The 20,239-nt window shown below is 37.1% G+C and overlaps 1 protein-coding gene across 1 annotated transcript in view; it reads left to right on the top strand.

The window, feature by feature from the left end:
• LOC130684058 (1-phosphatidylinositol 3-phosphate 5-kinase-like) overlaps nt 1-20,239 on the top strand; it is a 95,695-nt gene that overhangs the window by 17,575 nt on the left and 57,881 nt on the right. The window lies entirely within an intron of this gene.

Below are 20,239 nucleotides of genomic sequence, written 5' to 3' on the forward strand. Positions count from 1 at the left end.
TTCCTCTCTGCCCACTCCACTCCTACAAAAAAAAAAAAACAGATTGACAGGTGAAAAGGAACAAGACAAAAGATAGAATTATGTTAAATCACTCTAGGTCATCAGAAAGGCCTGGAAGTTATATACATTCTAAATTATACCACCTGAGGCCACTCTGCTCTCAGGAGAGTAGCTGGCTAGGGAAGATGTTTAGAGTTCAACTGTCTCCAATGAGGTTTATCTGCAATGCAGATTTTTTCTGAGCCTCTCCTAGCTATTCAGCCTCCAGACCTACCAGCTGCTCTCAGTCCTCCCAGCTGGCTCCACAGGATTTGTCTTCCCTGTAGACTGCTTCTGGGGTCATCCACCACCAGAACATATTCCAGATAAACACCTTTTCCTCCTAACTAACTTGTATTAAAGTCCCTACCAATCCCCAAAGTTACAAGGGTCCACTATCTCCTGACTCCAAGAAAGGTGTGTTATTGAGGAATTCTTTTTCACTTTCGGCCTCTGGCCTCAGAGATGGTATCTTTTGCAGGAGCTGTCTGTCAGTCCCTGTTGCAGAATGGAGTGGCATACCTCCTTGTAGGGCTGGGCACCCAGGGCCCAGTGAGTGAGCTTGGAGGCAGCCACCTGGAACTGGCAGGCTTCCCAGGGCCTCTCAGATACCGGATGTCAAATTCCCTGCTGTTCCTTCTCTGCAGGATTCCATCAGTTGAGCCAGGATTATGACTATACACCCTTTACTACAGAATAAGGTTATGCTTTCTTTACATGTACAGACTCGTGCTCAATTTTTTATGACTAAGCAAGCATATTGTTGAGAGGCTAATAGCTCAGATCTGCTCAGGTTTAAGCTTCTCTCACCCCAGCTGTGTGCTCATGGCCAGTTACTCTGTAGGGAGATGTATCTATCAAGTAAATTTTAATAATCCTAAGGTCAAAGTTGTTTTGAGAAATAAATGTCACATTTATGAAGTACTTAGCAAGATTGTGAAGTAGTTAATAAATTTTAATTTTTAAAGGCTTACATTTTGAATCTACAAATTAAAATTACATTGTAAAACAGATTCTACTTAAGGACATTTCTACTACAAATTAGTACCTAGACATGGTTAGTAAATTATGGCTGGTATTCCAATTATTTTTATTTTTATTTATTTATATTTAGTGACAGACATTAGTTATAGGTGGCCAATAAATCTTTCCCAGTTTTTCCTTTTAGTTTTCTTTTTTGTCATGATAATGTAGAGTTTGACTTTCAGAACATTTCATGAAGTATCTCTTTGCTTTCTACTTCTCACATGAAAAAAATAATTCTCTTCTTAGGCTTAACTCTAGCCATGTTTCGTACTTCAGGAAAATGAATTTTTGTGTCTAAATGGAAAATGTATTTTCATAAGCTATTTAATAATCTTTGACATGTAAAACATTGCTTTAAAATAAGGTAAATAGCTTTTATTTTGTCTTGCCAATGGTTTTCAGCTCCGGGCAAGTTCACTATAGATTCAGTGTGACCAAAGAAATGACAGTAGAATGTTCTTGGGGTGAAAGGGTTATACCCAACTTTATTTCCAACGTGGCAGATCAATCACTAAAATCCCATCCACTCAGAGTGAGTCTGCACACAAGACGCCGGTCTCTGTCTCTAGGCCTCTCTGCTCCTGCAGCCATCCTCTGGGCCTGTCCTTGGTGCTGCCACCAGTCCAGCCTCTGCTCTGCTCTTCCGCAGCCTTGTAGCCATGCCCCCGTGTCGCCCAGAGCACTGGGCAGAGCTCTTTATATAGAGTCAATAGCAATGTACTGCCCACACTTGTGTAGTGAGCTAGCTAATCAGGACCAGGTGAGAAAACTGGCTACAGGAACTTTCATTTTATCCACATATTTATAGAGAGAATTTTTATGAATCATGTTCAAAATGCAGTGATCTTAGAAGTCAATATGCTATAAAGTTGTGCTCCTGGGAGTTTTTATTTCTTTAGTGTTTTTTCCCTTTGTGCTGCTAATGACTTATCAAGTGTGTAAATGGGAAGAATGTTGATTGATTTTGGTTCCATCAGTAATGATTCTTGAGTCTACTGCAAATCAGTTCTGGAGAGTTCAAATCACATTTGGCTGGGAACGTATTTTCTGCTAGGGAGGACCTGTAGATAAGAAAGTATAATGGACATTCAGCATCTTATTCTCCTTTGAAGGAGAACTACTTACATTTAAAAAATAAGTCTTCACTCTTAAAGAATTATGCTTTGTATCTAGAATTGTGAAATAGATTTTCTACGTGACAACATTTAAAGAAGCTAGTTGTTTACTTGTGTGACATGCATAAACTCCTTTAAGATTCAGCTTCACAACTTTCTCTTTTCACAGATACTGTGTGAGAAAAATCTCCCAAACTAATTTATACAACATCTGACTAAAGCACATAACATAGTTGTTGTTTCTCTAAACTACTTGTTCATCTTTTGAATTTTATCTAGTCTGAAAAGGAAACTGACCGATATGCCTTACCTTCGGTTTCCAGCTCAAAGGTGGCTCAACTATTCATTTGCTTTTTATATTCCATCAAAATGAGACAAATCAACTCTCAGAGAAAGTTGGCAGATCAAAATATCATTGACTTTTAAAATAAAAATAAAAACGTAGAATATTTTTCTTCAAGTACATTAGGTAGAATTAGCAAAGGATGTGAAGAGGCTACCCGTTCAGTGATAAACTAAATATGTGTAAGCACTCATTGCATTTGATTTCACATGCTCCCCTTCAGTGGGGCTCCATGCCATCTTGGCTTCCCTTAGCTGTCCGAAGGATGGACCCTTTAATAGGTTCACTGGATCTGAATCCCAGCACTTGGAAGAGCTAGTATAAATAGGAAGCTGAATATAGAAAAAGCCTTAAAATTCTATTGCTGGTATTGATAATACCCATGACCATTAAAAATACATGTTCACACTGGGAATCTCCTTTAATCAGCTCACAGAACAGGAACCAGCACTCCTGGCAACTGAAAGAGACCAACAAAACTCAGGTTCTTATAAAAATCTTAGTGGAGTCTGAGCATACCAAAACTGGACTTAATCTCCAATGGGTTTTTGTAAATGTGAAGAGGTTCCTATGGAGCTTGGTGCCACTTCTCTAAAATCAATATTACTCATTGGAAATTTTCTACCATTAAGATAGCTTCATAACTTGCCCTGTTTTCTGGAAATAAGAAGCAGACTGGCCAGAAACAGCCTGGCAGCCCTAGCAATGAGGCTAATGACTCAGGCAGACAACTCAACTTCAGAAATCAATGGCTTGAACTAAGCCCATTTATGAAAAATTGTTTAACCTTAAATATCGAAGAAAGATGAGACATCCTTAAGAAAGAGGATCACTGACTGTGCACAGCCATTCTTTCATTCAGCTCCAACCAGGAGTCAAATTGGCTTCAAGTATGGGGACAGTAACAGTTGGTTGAATAGGACTGCCTGTCCAAACAGACCTGAAGCCAAGAAGTTTCTGGGAAAAATAAACTCCTTAGTTTATTTAAGGCTAGAGTACAGTGTGGAGACTACAATGTGGTGTGGCTATTATTTTTTTCTACATAGCATGTTTCCTGTGATAGATGCCTATGAAGACCAAGACATTAATCGATAGTCAGCTGGGAAAGCTTTATCACCTCTCATGTACCCCTCTGTCTCTTGACGTAGTAACGTGAAAGTGGAGCTTAGCATAAACAATTGGCAGAATGTACTTAAGCAATATCCCTCCTAATGATTCCATGGACCTTTAAATGTAGAAGAGAGAAACAGGCACCGAGAAAACATTTAAGGGTATATTTTCAAAGCTTTTCTGTTAAATAGCGGGCAGCTCCTTTGCTCAATGTTAATAGCACAGTGGGGAGAAGAGTTACGCCCACTCTTTAATCCCTGCTTAACCTTTTCTCATTTTTTTATATCCTTCATTTTTAGCCAAATAATAGGACAGCCACAGCTTTGCACATTTTTGGCAGCATCTCAATTATGGGATACATGTAATGCTGTGAGAGGTCCCTTCTTTTTGGTAACTGTTCTGATCTTTCATCAGTGGAGCAATCCACAATGGCTGTTACTGGTTTCAAAATTGACCTAAGAGCTGTGTTTAGGTGGCAGAAAAAAAAACATTTGGAAAAGTTTGCATAACACCAAGGTCAAGCCACAGATGTCCTGCTTTTTCTGGACAGAGGAATGTGCACATTCCCTGGGGGGACATGTTACACATTCCAGTGAGCTAAGAGTTCTGCCTTGCTGAGCTGTGGCAGGTCCCATGGTCTGCTGGAAGATTTTGTTTTGCATATTCTGTGCATTCACTAGTCTTCTGTGACTCACTGGCTCTCTCCGGCATTAAGGAGAGGTACCAAAAGGGAGGCTGTAAATGAGGATAAGGACCTGTAAAGGTTAGCAGACTTTATTCTTGGAATGATTGTTATTTGTTTAATCAGACTAGCTTCAGTCTAGCTTTCCTAGCAGGTACTGAGGTATTCAATAAATCTGTGTCCAGTGCTCTTGAAACAAGAATGCTGCACAAATCCATCTTAATCTGCCCTAATCCAGATGAGCCAGTTTGGTAGTTTGGCCCTTGAATCAACTAAAATGACTGTCACACAGGGAGTTCAAGTCCTATCTACATAATCACAAATTGTATCAAAAAGGATTTTGCTCCTGGTCTTAAGAGTCTTTCCAACATCCATTTTAATGGTACATTTGTTCTCTGGTATGAACATCAGTAGTTAGAATATAATAGAAACAAAAAGGAGAAATTCTTACAAGTGACTATTTTGCTTTCTCTTGGAAGTTTTCTATACAGGGTTTCCATGAACTTGGCCTTGGTGTCCCACTGGAGTAACTTACTTACAGTGGCAGTGGTTTACAGAGAGCAGCTGGGATCTTGCCATAACGTGAGGACATCAGGCCTATAATCTTGTGCATATGAGTCTTGTTTGTGAGAACACTGTTGAGTTCTTTTATTCCTTAAGCAAAAATGACAAACAATTATCCTGCAGTAAAAGAAAATACTGATAATTATAGTTTGCCAGGCATGTTGTATAAAGGGACAGGAAAGACAAAGTAGTTAGTGTCGGCAAATCTCAAAACAGAATACTTCTGCAGACTGAAATAAACTCCCACATCTAATGACCTCCCCACAGAAATCCTAAAAACACAAGACGCTGAACAAGACTATGGTTGTGGCATACTATGCATAATCAGAGAGATGGATATTTTAAACAGTCAAGAATTTCCCACTCTATTGTAGTTAAGTAAAGCAGAAATATACTGGGGGTGGGGGGCAGAGAGACTGCAAAGGTGAATAAGTAAGCTCTGAGAGGTAAATATTTAGGTAGAGGTAACTATACTGTTCTAGGAAGCAGTTTTTCAAGTGTAGTTTTTTTCTAGCTGCTACTCATTCTAGTCTTCTCCACTAAAATATTTTGGTGAGACTTAATTCAGTATGTTAGTTCTCTAAGACTTTTAGACAGCATTTATGGAAGTAGATTTGTTCAAAATGGGATCTTTTGCATGAAGCACATACCAGACTACTTCATTTTCTGACAATAATTGGTATCAGAAAAGGGGATATTTAATGTGAATTTTCCTCAAAGATCAAATTTCATTAAAAACATACTGAAAAACAGGAGAGGCAATCTTGCATTTACAAAAATAATAAAATGAGATATGATATAATAAGTTTATTATAGCTCTGCATAGAAATGTTTATATTACAGTTGCAACTATATTTTCATTCTAAGAGGAAAGAATGAATTGAGTAGTGTTTGGTTTGATTGGGAACTTCCCCACAAATTTTATTAGAGTGTCCTCTATGTCACATTTGACTTTTCAGTGTGCTCCTTAAAAAGGCTGATTTTGTAAAAAAAATTCAAGGGCTTAATCAATTTTCCCTCATATCTTTATAATGATTGCAACATATAAATAATTATCTGCTAAAGTGAATATTATGTTCTCATCCTTATGGATTTTCACTTTTTCACTGGGAAACTGGTTTAACCATAACAAACCTTCATTTTGCCCTGATTGTTTTGCAAGACTTGCAGTTGCAATTTGCAGTTGAATGTGTTGTGTTGTCAGATACTGACATCTTCAGACAATCATCTGGGAATCAACTAAAGAACAAAGACCTTGACCTTTCGAGAAGCAGTAGAAGCTAGTGTTAACCAGGGGATAGATGCACATTCAAGTGGACAATCATTTTATAAATGTTCAGTTCACTAGCAACCGTATTCACATTGTGATCGATGTTCAGTTCACTAGCAACTGTATTCACATTGTGATCAGAGGACCTAGTGGAAAAGAAATTTTTCAAATTTTTAAAATGTTCTTCCTCACTTAAAGTTGTATATCAAGACCCTTCTTTTAAAAAGCAGTTATTTGCTTGACACCACTATGAAGGACCATTAGTAATATGTGTTCAGTCTTTTTGATTTCTGGCTCTTTCTGAAAGTTACTAGAAGACTATTTGTAAATATATGCCCGTGGGAGAAATATAAAAGAAATGCAGAATTGCCATATGACTACACATACTTAGTTCTCAGGCACAATGAAAAGGTAGGTTGTTCCTCTGGGTATTAACATGTTTAGAAAGAAATAAGGAAATTGATTTTTCAAATATACTAGATTCACCTCATGGACCCAACAGAAACTCTGGTTAAGTAGCCTGTATCTCTACAGTTGGGTGTATAGAGAACCTTTAGAAAAGTCTGTAAAAATCCCTTTTTTTTTAATGACATTTTGAATGTAATAAGTAATTATGACATTTGATAGTTGAGATCATGTCTATGATTCATTTGCTTTTGCATCCAGGCTACCTTTCAGTTTTGGAGATAAGTAACTGCATAAGTAAATTATCATTTAAAGAAGCAATACCAACAGAAGAAGTGATACGTTAACTCAGGTGACATATGGTAAAGAAGGTCTGGTAACTGAAATTATTCCCTCCCTTTCAATGGTCTTAAGAGGACTGTAATCTTAAGAGGACTCTATGGTAAACTTACAGCATTAATGATATTAAATATGTGATTTACTGTTGTGTTCCTGTTAAACTTCAGAAGAAATATTTATTAAACTTAAATGTCTTTTGAAGCTGTTTAATCATTAATGATCAGAAAAACTAATAGCATCTGCCAGTTAGTATAATAAAATAATAACAAATCTTACTCCATCACCAACACTTCTTATGTTACGCTGTGCATATCCAAGATACATTTCGAAGCAGGTGGCATTATAATTTCAAACAGAATTGGGAACTGATAATAAACACTGGATACAATTTAACATTTACAACATTTAAAAAAGTTCAGGCAGGTACTGAATACTTAATGTTTTTGTCCTTCCATTATATTAAAAAAGAGATACTTAAATACAGGGAGAAACAACTATTCTACTGAGTATGCCGTGCCCCTGTGACTGTGCTTCATCTCTGGTTCTGACGAGTTTGAAAGTCCCAGGCTAAAAACCTACTGCTGAAACTGCTCATATTTCTAGCTTCCATATTCTTCTCTTTGCTCTCCAAACTCCTCCAACATGTCCACTCATTTACTATCTCATTTCTTATCTGTCCCATTTTCTTCTTAGCAACTTTGCTACATTTTTCTTCACCCTACTACGCACTGAATATGTTTTTTGAGATATCTCCCATGCTGAACTTACAGAAAAATCAAATGGTTGCCTCTTGGCCTTTATGCCCAGTAACTTCTCTTTGCCACAGCAGTGATGCATTGCAAAGAAAACTGGAAACTTCATTTCAGCCTTGACTCTACCACCTGCAACTGACTGTGAGACCTCGTACAAGTTATAAAATATCAGAAGACTGTCAAAGATTAAATACTGTGCCTGTACATGAAACCTACTCTCAGTGGCCAGCCATTTCTCCTTGAAATCTCTTTTTCATAAGATTCTGCAATGCTGACATGTTGTTCATTATCACCTTTGCTAGCTCTTCCTCATCTTGCCTCCCTACCATTATCCTATCCCATGACTACTGATGTAGCCAAGACACTTCTTCCACATATATTTGCTGAGCTCATCCATTTCAAGATTAATCTTCCTTAGACACAACTTATTTATAATATCTTACCTAAAACCTCCAAGAAATCCCTGTTGCTGCAGAGTAAATATACTATCCTTCCAACCCGGATTCCAAGCTCTCTGTTTTATGGCCCCAACCTACATTTCCAATTCTCCCCAAATTCCCTGTGTGCCAACCACTTGTGGTTCTTGTGGCTCCATGCTCCCCTACTTCTGTTTTTTGCTTCTGCTGTTTTGTCAGTCTCTTTCTTCTATCCCTTATCCTCTGCTTGCCCAAATCATATTAACTTTATAAAACTCATCTTAAATACCATGCTCTCCTGAATAATTGAAATACAATACAGTCTTTCCTTTGAATCAGCATAGTTCCTGAATTGTGCTTTTTCTCCTGTACTCTCACCCTATGTTTTGTGTTACAGTTAATTACCATCCAGATAGGATTACATAAGCTCCTTGAAATCAGGGAGGGTGTTTCGTGCATTTTTAAAAAGGGTCTAAGTAGACAGGGTATAATTCAGTCTTTAATACAGAGTAACCAGTGAATAAATATTTAGAGTGGATATTCTGAATATTTTGTTCTATTATAGGAATATTTTTCCACTGCTTGGGTTTAAATCTCTTTGAAAATGAACTTCTAAAAAATAATAGTAAATAATAATGATTTAGATTGTAGTATTAAAACCAGATGTAATAGTCACTGAGTCATTGACTTTTTTAATAGCAGCTATATTGAGATGTAATTCACATAGAAAAATTCAGTCTTTTAAATTATACAATTCAGTGATTTTTTAGTATAACCAGAGTTATGCAACCATCACCACTATTAGACATTTTGATCATAACCCACCCACCAAAGAAACCCCATACCACTTAGTAATCACTCCCTAGTTCCACCTCACATGTTCTCTGTAGGCAACTGCTAATTGAGTTTCCATCTCTATTCATTTGCCTTTTCTTCTGGATATTTCATATAAGTGAAGTAATATAATTAACGGTCTTGTGTGAGAGGTTTCTTTCACTCAACATCAGTATTTCCAGGGTTCATCCATGTTGTAGCAAGTATCAGAACTTCATTGCTTTTTATGACTGGATAACATTCTGTCAAACGGATTTGCCACATTTTATTAATCCCTTCATTGGTTGATCTCTATTTAGGTTGTTGGGTAACTGATTTTTAAAACCAAAAAGGAACCCAGTGATTATTTTCTAAAATACCCTCCTTTTATGCAAGTGAAACCCTTAGGAAGCCCTAAGAAGGTATTTCTAGACCCTTATTTAAATGGTTATTGAGTTTCTTATTATTTAGATGCTAGGTTGATAAAATATGTTGCAAACATTCATTCATTCTTTTATTCATTTTTCCGTATGGTTAATAAATAGAGCACCAAGTCCTTATGGTCTGGGTAGCAAAAACAGTTATGGTTCTTGTCATTATGAAATGTACAGTTTAGTAGGGAATCAGCTTTTAATCATATAATCACATAAATAAATGCAGACTTAGAACTAAAGGTTCTGAAGGAGAGATTCAGGAATTGACTTGTCAGAGAAGACAATTTAGCTGTTATCTATGAATAAGTAATAATTCATTAGGCAAAGAGAACAGAAAAGAGCCTTCCAGGTTAGGCAAATGCATGTGCAAAGGCCCTGAGCCATATGGGAGCATGATATATAAGGGGGAAATGCCAAGAGGTCAGTGTAACAGGAGACAGCAGGGTGAGGGAAGCATGGTTTAGAGTGAGGCTGGAGAGATAAATAAAGTCAGGTGAGACAGAGTATTCCAGGGCATGGAAATAGTCTTTAGTCATTTTCTAAGACCATTGGACCACTGAGTTATCCCTAATGCAAGCAAAAGGAAAATGCACATTGCCTTACATTTCTCTTCCTGGGCTGAGAGGCATTACAAAAGCTAAAACTTGGTGGGTAATACATATTTTTTGTCAAAACTTATGGTAGAATCAGCAGCATTTGAAGTTTGTTTTTATTGAATTCCTTGTTATCCAAAGTAGAAACTTGTATTGTGCTCACAGAATAAACAGCCTCCTTATTAGAATTCTCCAATTCAGTTTTGTAAAGAACTGTTCTTCCCAACCCTCCTACAGAATTAGCAATCAAAGCTACTTGAGGAGTAATAAATAGATATATAAAGGTCACATCTTTTTCTATTGCACAACCATGTAAAATCTAGAGTACAAAAATAGTTGTGTAAACTGCAAATGGTTAATACCTAGTACTTTAACCCAAATTTTTAAAAACTTGAGGTCCATTGCTTCCAGGCAGTACATGAATGGGACCCAGGGAGCTTTTGTACAAATAAAGGTTATACCTACATGGATGTGAATCCTAAGTTTTCATTAAATTTTATAAAGAGTCTACCACATATCACATACAAAAAGCTAAAACAGCTAAATTCCTATAGTAGTGACCAGTAATGAGAAGTATTCTGGAGAATGAAATGAATGGAGTTAGATTACATGAGTCTAAGAGCCCCAGGCAGCATCTATGGAAATCCATGGTCATCAACAAAATTGCACGGTTGTGATGAAAACATGAGCCTCTCGGTTGTGATGAAAACATGAGCCTCTCGAGCACAACTGTCTGACACGTTTCTAAAAGAAGCTTCCAGAGGTAACACTTTACAGGCAGAAATAGCATGAATATGAGAAAAGTGCTTTCAGTTGTTACAATTTAAGAAGCAGAGAACATAAAGGAAAACCAAGTATTACATTATGTCAAGTGACCCTAAAATCTACCAGCATGTCATAATTACCAAAACAGGAAGAGGATAAAAGCTCTATATAACTCCAACAAAAGAGCTGGAAGGCAGGTCCACTGGGCCTCTTCAAAACATGGAATTTTACAAGATTTTTTTCCCAAGAGAGATGGCTCTGTGATAGGTTTTTAGCTTCATTTCATTCAATGCTTTCATCAGACATTAATAATGAAATTATTCAGTTAAAAAAAATTCTTGGCAGTCGTCTCTTTTATAGGTTTTTCTTCAAAAGAATTCACACCTCTTTGCCAATATAATAAACAGAATATAATCAATTCTTGCAATTTTGAATGACAAAAACAAATTACTTGTAGTTTAAAAATGTTTTCATTCAACTATGAAGTTATCAGAATAAGTTTTATCTGACTTTTATAGATGCTTTATTACAATAACAGATTTCTTTTAAAATATCTTCACAGGTGATTTCTTTTTGAGAAAAAAGGATTTTAATTATTTAATTATCTAAGAGAAATCACCATTTGTATAATGCTCAAATGTGATTCTCTGGGAAACTGGAAACCAGAAATTTCCCCTGGGTCTGTTGTGGCTGAGTGTGTCACCTGCCATATAATGGCATAAATGTGGCCCCTGTCAGAAACTGTCCTATTCAGTAGGCAACTATAGCAAGGAATTTGTTAAATAAATGATGAGAACTATTAAGTAGACATTTTTATTTACACTGAAAATTTAAAGGCTATTAGATGCTGCTGCACTTGGTCAATACAATACTCAAGAACTTGGTGAGAAATGAATAGTAGGTGCCTTTTGTGATAGTGCATGGGCTTCTTTAAAGCATATGATGTTTTTATCATCATATTAGGACAGGTTTCAAAGGGCATCTTATTTAAGAACAGAGTAACTTAGAACTCTTTGGACACTGAAGGGCCCTTGTCTCTCGGCCTATCAGCAGTTATATGTGTTTTCTTATAGACAATGTAGTAGAAATCTATATTCCAGATTCTAGTGTTATTTATAAGTCATATCAGGATCTATATGTGGTGTTATTTCAAAATTTTATCAGGATCATAGACCCCTTCATGTCTATGCTCTAATGGTTTTTCACTGAATTACTGAAGGCTATGACTGCCTGTGGTCACCAAGAAATCTCCAAAGTATGAGTGAGAGAGGTTTAAGGGTTTGAAGCAGACTTGTTGTGTGCAAGGAAAACAAATTCAGTTCATGCTAACTAGACAGAGCCACCCAAAATGAGAGGTGAAGAGGTAATCACAAATGGCTTCCAGTCTCTTAACTTTTTTTTTCTCTAGCCACGTTGAGTTTACTTTTAGCTCACTGACTTTCAATTTGGCATTACATTAAAAAATCAGACGGATGGAGATGAAGAAAGTAACATCATAAACAAAATAAAACCACATAAACATAAAAAAAAACATGTAGGATCTGCATGCTTCACTAAGAAGGTACTTCAAAAATCCTTAACGTCGGAGCTTCTGCTAACGGCAAAGTAATGCAAGTCACTAGGTGCCGGGGACACTCAGGGCAGGCCGCTGGCCTTCACTGTGCTGGGAATATCCTGGAGACATGCGGCGGCCTGTGGGAGTGGGGGAGAGTAGCCCCCACGTGGAGTTAGACCACTCTAAGACACTAAGACTTTTGTAATGTAATTATTGGGAGCCACAGTTTTTCTAATACATCATTAAAGTCTCAGTAATTTTCTTTAAAGACTGTTGACTCTTCAATGAATTAGAGTAGTTCTAAAAACCATTCTCAGAGGGTGAAGGTGTAACCCTACCTCTGCAGCAAACTTCCGTGCTTGCAAATACCAAAGGTGGCTGATGTAGTCTCAGGGGAACCCAAGCAAGGCATCAGCAGCCCTCACATTTCTTTTGGAACAACAGTAATTAGAGCAGCTGGAATATTTGCAACCTCATTGGCTCACTTGCTGTGTTTTCTACGGCTTAGACTTTAATCTTATTTCGGTATGTGTTTGTCTAAATCAGACACATGTAGCTTGCTTATACACACTAAGTGGCCTCTAGGAGCTTTAGATAAAAGCCTTCCTTGAGCATGGAATGCTTCGGGTTCTCCCCCGTCTGGCCACAGCTCTGCAGTTCTGTCTCTCGGTGCCTCACCGCCTGTGTTGATTTCTTTACTCCTGTGTCGTCTATTCCCACTGCCATTCATCTCAGTGGGGTCTGTAGACTTAAATCCAAGCCAATTAAATAAAGCATAATAATAGAACACCCTTCTGAAAGGAGTACAAAGGAGGGTAATTGCATGGCCACGGACAGAATAACAGAAGAGCGGAAAAATATTTTAAAGAACTCCCCAGCAGACAATCTGATCTGCCTCCTCCTTTGCTTCCTATTTATAGGGACCCAAACTCTTTTTTTTCCTTTTCTTTTCAGTTACCACCATCTCTATGCAGAGTCCTCCCTTTCATTAGGTGAAGCCTTAATGAATATCTTTGTGCGGTTTAATATTGCTAAGATTACTGATGGGAGAATTATTGCATCATGCATTTAAGAATATTGTTATAAAATTACTAGAACATCTGGGAGTTCTGATATAGTGGATTCAGATATATATCAAAGCTAGCTTTTATTCTGGTGTATTTTCTCAGCCAATAAATAATATTCTCATTCAATTAAGAAATCTTCACTTTTTGAAGTGGATCATTATTGGCAATTTCTTTAGTAATAAAATGTTGACTTCCACTTTTAAGAAAATAACTTGGGGAGGAAAATAAGATATTTTAAATTTGCATTACAGAAGGGGGAGGGATGGATGCCAACTTAGTCCCCACTGTGCTAAGTTTAAACACACTGTCTCTTGAACAATATGCAACAAAAAATGAAGGCCTGCATCAGCTGGAAATCATCCTTAATTGTAAACTCTTACCCAAGACTCCAGTGAGTTGATGAAATCCATTGGCATCTAGAGCTTTTAGCTCTTCAAGCTAAAAGTACATTTGTCAGGATTTCATTTTTCCAGTCAGATGACTTCAGCAAGGTGCATATTTTCTTCTGCCAGGTGGAGTCCTCTTTTCTAAATGCACACCTTTTCAAATGATCGAGCCGTCAGAATGTCCTCAGAAAGTGCAGAAGCTCAAGAAAGAATATCACCAGTGATCTGAATTCTGCCTGAGAGCACAGCTGGAATTTAAGTGCTCACACTGACCTCAAACATAGCCTGATATTCTAACACCCAGGTTCAGCCAAATGCCTCCTTGGTGAAACCTCTGTATCCTACTGCAGGTTGACAGATGGCTCCCAGCAGGTGACCTTGGGGCTATTAGTGAATGAGATGCTTGCTTTTTCTGGCAGAATTCTTCTCAAAGACACTGTATGTCCTAAGAACTTTTAAAAGACATTTGGCTACTAAACAAAACCAAAGAGAAGAGCTGAAGCTAAAAAATTATCTATTGACTTGAACTCTGCTGTATTTACACATAATCTCTTCACAAGGGTATACAGTAGTGCTGATAAATACTATTTGAAGACTGATATTGACACATCATCAATTCTACAGTTGTCAAAGCACATTTCCACAGGTGGTTTTATTTAATTCTTGCAGCAACTCTAAAAGGGAAATCTCATTAATAATCTCCACTTTATGGATGATAAAACTAAGGATCCAAAAAGTTAAAAGATCTGCCCAAAAGATCTGCCCAATATTCTGTAGGTAGTAGGTGATATAGGCCAGGGATCCAAATAGCCTCCATATGCAAAGTTTATGTTATTTTTATTTCAGAGGTCTAATTAATAAAATTCTAATCTGAATGGTTAGGATAAAATAGCTGTTAATTAATCTTGTATTTATTTATTCATTCAGCCTTTACCAATCACCCACTTTCAAGTCAGGGAAACAGTAGGCCTGGTAAATAAGGAGATTCCATTGCTTGGCAGAGAGAAGTTCATATACACAGAATTAAAACATCGCAGTTTTGCATTTTTTGCCATAATTACCTCTATTTTTCATTCATATCCATTTGAATGGGTAGTTATTAAGCAAGTATTGGCTCCAGACAGCATGGTAGTTAAGTACAAAAGAAAATGACCCCTGCCCTTCTAGAACTTGCAGATTAGTTGGGGTGGGGTGAGGTGGTCCAGACATTAATATACAATGCTGCTGATAGTGTAAGGACATAGTGGTAGGAGTGGAAATTGGTGATACCTCTTGAGATAATTTCATAACCTGGCAGCCCTATTTGAAGTGCATTATATACTCACATATGGCTTAATATTTTTTGTCCATTTGTATTCATATTGAATTCAAAATACTATGGAGAGAAGAAGCCATATATTTGATAGAAACCCATGGATTAGAGAATTGAAATAACAGAAAAAAGGATGGGGATGTGTATTTGTTTCAGTTTCCCTAAGCCTTAATTAACAGCACAAGGTAATTCGTATGAATGTCAAATAAGTGATAAAAAGAAGGGCTATACACCAGCGGACAGATGTTTCTGGAGGTGGCTGAGGAGACATCACAGAGAAGAGTACCCCAGTTCCAGGAGGAGTTGGCAGATCTAGAGGAGTAAAGGAAGGGTGCTGGAAGGGAAGGCTGGGAGAGAGGAACAGGAAAAAAGAAAAAGAAGAGGATTTTGCAGGAGGAGAGAAGAAATATACAAAACTGGAGTAAAGGGGCAATTCATGGGTCTACAAGAGAACTAGAGAACTAGTCTAAGAAGATGTGAGGGTTTGTGATGATAGACAGTTGATAATCACAGTATAGAAGTCCCTGAGACCAAGTCTAGAAACTGAGTTTTTGCCTTTTTAGCAGAAGAGTTTTCGGCATGCAGGTGAAAGCGTCACAGCAGGATGAGTTTCGTGGTTGCCTTTGTGCCCCTCCCCCATTCCTTCTTACACCCCAGCTGCAGGTCCGCACTCACTTGCTCTACCATTTTAAAAATGGTTAGTGTTTGTGTGAGAATTAGAAACAAATGAACAGATGGCTTTCTGTCAAGCAAATAAATGTTATTTCTACAGATATGTTCTGAATCTGAGCAGCAAACAGCAGTGCAGTATATAAATAAGTGAAAATACTGACACATGTGCCCCACTCTTGTCCAGGGGTCTCTATATTGCAGTACCAATTCATATTTTATTTATAAAATGAAATACTTACTTCTATTTTTATGTACTTAGTCAGAGTCAGCCTGTGTTAATTAAGCAAAAATCAGTTTTTAGCTGATATCACTGGGCATTATTTCTTTGAACCCTTTTCGAGGAAGGAATTTAGTAATGTTCCTGGAGCAGCTATTGGACATCTTGTTATGCTCCTTTTACTTTTGGGATGGAGATAGTTACCAAATCTCCATTTATCTACCGTGATTCTCAACCCCTTGCATTAGGCAGAGCCATGTGGTTCCGTCCAGGGGCCATAGGAGGAAATGATGTGTGTCACTTCTGTAGTAAAGCATTTAAGAGCTGGTGTGCAGCCCTTCCATGTCTTCCTCTCTGCTGCAGTGTGCTTGGAGGCCATGAGTTGCTTCACACACAGAATATCCTCAGATTGCTGGATCACTGCATGGGAGAGCAGTGGCCTGGACATGTACCCTTCTCACATCAAGATTTGTATGAATAGGGTATAGACCTTTATTGTGTGAAGACTCTAAGTCATAAGCCTGACTTCTCTGAATAACCCAATCTATTCACCTATTCATGTCCTACTTTTACTGCCTTGAATTAAGATGCTCTCGACAAGTCTAGATAATTTCTAAGTCAGCATACCCATGTCAGCTAGACTGCAGCAGTAGTCTGGAGTTTCAGGTCTGAGGATGAAAGGAGAAAATTCTTACTGTCTACCTTACCTGGAATCTCTGGTCAACTGAACACCATATTTTGACTGGGGTTTTTGTTAGCTGTCCTTAATTCATTGATACGTATTTTGAAATATATTTCCTTCGTAAGAAATATAATGTTACACTAAAAGGAACTTTGGCAAAAGCCCCAGGAAAGAAAGATTGTTCTCTGATCTGTTCAAGTATTAGTGACTTTGGTTCACTGTGACTTTCTGCTACTCACAAATAAGCCCTGATAATGAGTGGACTGCTTCTAGACCTAACAGGGAATACAAACAGATTAGTAGCATGTTAGACTAAATGATTTTATGTTAGCAGCTGTTCTCCTACATAAAGGCTGCTTGGATAGTGGGTATTTTCCCAACAATATTAGTAATTCAGTCCTCAGTAGTTGAAATCTTGTTATCCTCTACTGAATTACATGAACTGCTCAAAATCACATAGAGCAAATTGATAAAAGAGGTAATTATTGTTTATTTGAGAACTAACTGAGTAGACCAATGATAGCCAATGAGATCAGCTTAGCTTTAGGAATGCTATTTAGGATTCCAGCAACTTAAAGCATCAAGTGTTTTCCTTATCTGAGAAAGTCTATCAAACATGAAAAATAGCCAAATGATGTTTATGCTAGAATATACCTCAAAGGTGAATGAAAACTATATCCTAGCCTAACAATCCAGGGAAGATTTTATCTTGACTTTCTTGCTTAGTGGAAACATGAGTTGTTATGTCAGTTGAGAAAAGTACAGCTTGGAAATATTTTTGTCACAGGGTTCCGAAGTCTGCATGAAGTTATCATTCTCACTTCAGGGCTATAGGTGTCACATAAGTATGCCAACAGCCAGACAAGTATTATATGCAGCCTAACTAAATGTACTTCATGCACATCCTATCTGAGCAATCAGCTAAGAAAGGCTTGTATAGCTAAACAAGTGTTAGTCTTGGGTTCCTTCCTCAATGATTTACTTAATTTGCTTTATGATACCACATGCATCCTATTCTCTATCATGTGTAGGCCAGCCCTTAAATGTAATGTTTAACCAGTTGACTTTGTCACGTGTTGTCAGTCATGATTCCCCACAATGTTCAGACCCAGCTCTAAGAGATTCTCGGACGTGGCATAAGCCAGCTGGATGGGAAGAATGGAGTAAAGATTGCTTAGAACAGAGGCAGAACTGAAGCTGAATAAATTTCAATTTGTACAGGAAGCTGAATATGCTGAATATATGTGCTTAGTGAATATTTCTAGTAATTGAAAGTTGCCATCTGTAAAATACCACTTTTCAGAGGACCCACAATGCCTTTATGCTTTAAATTATCTTTAGCCATTGTTGAAGACTTATAACCAACTCTCAGTGCCTATAGAGTTAGTGTATGGTGGAAAAGCTTGGCCATTTTCTAGCCATGTGATGCTTTTAAGACCACTTATAAAGTCTCTTGCCCTAAGTTTTCCCATCTGTAAAGTGGGAATAAGAATACTTGCTGTCTTAGAGGGTGACAATGAATAATAAATGAATTTGTATATATGAAATGCTTGGAGCATTGTCTGATACAAAGTAAATGCTGTATAAATGCTTGCTAATATTATTTTAGGGATCTTACAGGTACTGTGTATAATGTATAAAATACTAAAACTGTGCAAATAATATCCTAAACAAAAACTGTTAAAAGTAATTTAATCCTTTTGCTATGGAATGAACATTATCACCTCTAACTGCACTGTGTTAATTTAAAATGACTATTCAATTTTATATGCCTTATGGAATAAGCTATAACTTGTTTTTCAAAAATAAATCCCAGATGGCATTTATCTCCTGCTCATAAAATAAAGTCTAGAAAAAAAGAAATAGTCATTTTAATTTTATGACAAAACACAGAAGTCAAGATGATGGGTAAATGGGGCACTATTTTTATGACTGAGTACATTTCAATTTTCTAATAATCATCTCATCCTTTGGCCAATAATTTCCCAATTCTGTTGGAATGAAATTAGCTTTTAAGTGTTTAGGGATGGAATTTCACTTTCATATATAACTACTGAGTTAATTTTTAGAAAAATCATAAAAGACAGGATATTATTTTTTAAATATTGTCTGTAATTACTTAAATGATGAACATGTTCTTCGATAACATGTAAGGTGTAAGCAGATATTTAAAGAGACAGTAAATATGGTGGGTCATATATCAATATACAAAGGGCCATACAGTCTCAGTCACAGCTCCTTAAACACTGGCCTTGTAGCATGAAAGCAGCCATCCATAGACAACAAGGAAATGAGTAGATGTGGCTGTGTGCCAATAACACTGTATTTAGGAGAACAGGCGGCAGCATGATGGATGTGGCCCATGGACCATAGTTTTCTGTCCCCTGGTCCATAGAATTCCATTTCTGTCCTTATTTTTACTAGGGTAAAAAATACATGCACATGTATATAATGTCTTGCACACTTGTACACGTGTGCATGTGTACTTGAAAGTCATGAAGATAAGTATAAAAACTATGCAACATTAAGGAATTTAAAGAGGAAACATTTTCCTGATATTTTTTTTGTGATATTTTATTCAGCATTCATTGATTAAGTACCAAAGGACTCTTTCTATCTGAACAAGGTCCAGTGCTGATCTGCCATTTCAAATTTTTTTTAAGATCAATGTACAAGTTTTAATACACTTTTAATCAAAACTACCTTTAACACTTCTTTAAATAGTCTTAAATTATTGTATATAGACCTCTGTGTAATAATATTTTATGTATTCCAAATTTGAGAACTACTGAACTGGACTAGTGGGGGAAAAATATCTATTCAGAAGTCTGGTTGGTCAAATTTTTTTCCCTAAAATAACTGTCAAATTATTTGAGGGAATGGAACATGCAACTGTTTGTTCTTGCCTGCAGGATTTTCTTTATTTTTTTTAATGTTAAGCTTCCTTAACTGTAATGTTCATTAATAGACTTTTGATGCTGCACATTCTGTGTGAATTCTCACAGATTAGGTGAACTAATACACGTCAAAGCACATAATACAGAACCTGGCCCAGATAATGTTTGTGACTTTTGAATAAACACTTGTCTGCTCTTACCCATATACACAGTTCTCTGAAGGGTCATAGAGAAGAAATGAGCCACCTGCTTCTTCCTTCCCAAGTTTACATTCCCTACTGGGTCACGAAGTATAGGTAATAGCTATCACCGTTTGAGTCTTAGGGTTCCTTACTTGTAGAGTAGTATCTTCCTTCATATGATGGGATCCACTCTACCGGGTGTGAAACCACACAGGCTTTGGCAAAAACACATAGAGATGCATAGATTTAGACACCTGTTGTAAGAGAGCAGGACTTCAAAATGGGCCTCAGCTCTGCCCCTTGCATTTACTACTTATTATTGAGGATGACTATACCTTAATGGCTTGGAAGCTACAAGAAAAGCCTAGTGCCTTCTCATAATTGTGTTTATTTCTAGGTAGCACTGCAGTAAGAAGTACTCTGTGTTGTTCTAGTGGAATTTCTAAGCAGAACTTCTAATCCAGAATGACTTTAGGATTCTGAATGTCAAGATAATTTTAGTGCTATACAGAGAAAATTTAATTAGTTAAATTCCTCTGCATCCTGTGCTGGAGGGAATCAATACAAACTGGGCTAGAGGCCCAGTCTTCTAAAGCTTACTGG

This window comes from Manis pentadactyla, chromosome 6 (genome assembly GCF_030020395.1).
Source record: "Manis pentadactyla isolate mManPen7 chromosome 6, mManPen7.hap1, whole genome shotgun sequence".
Lineage (NCBI taxonomy): Eukaryota > Metazoa > Chordata > Mammalia > Pholidota > Manidae > Manis > Manis pentadactyla.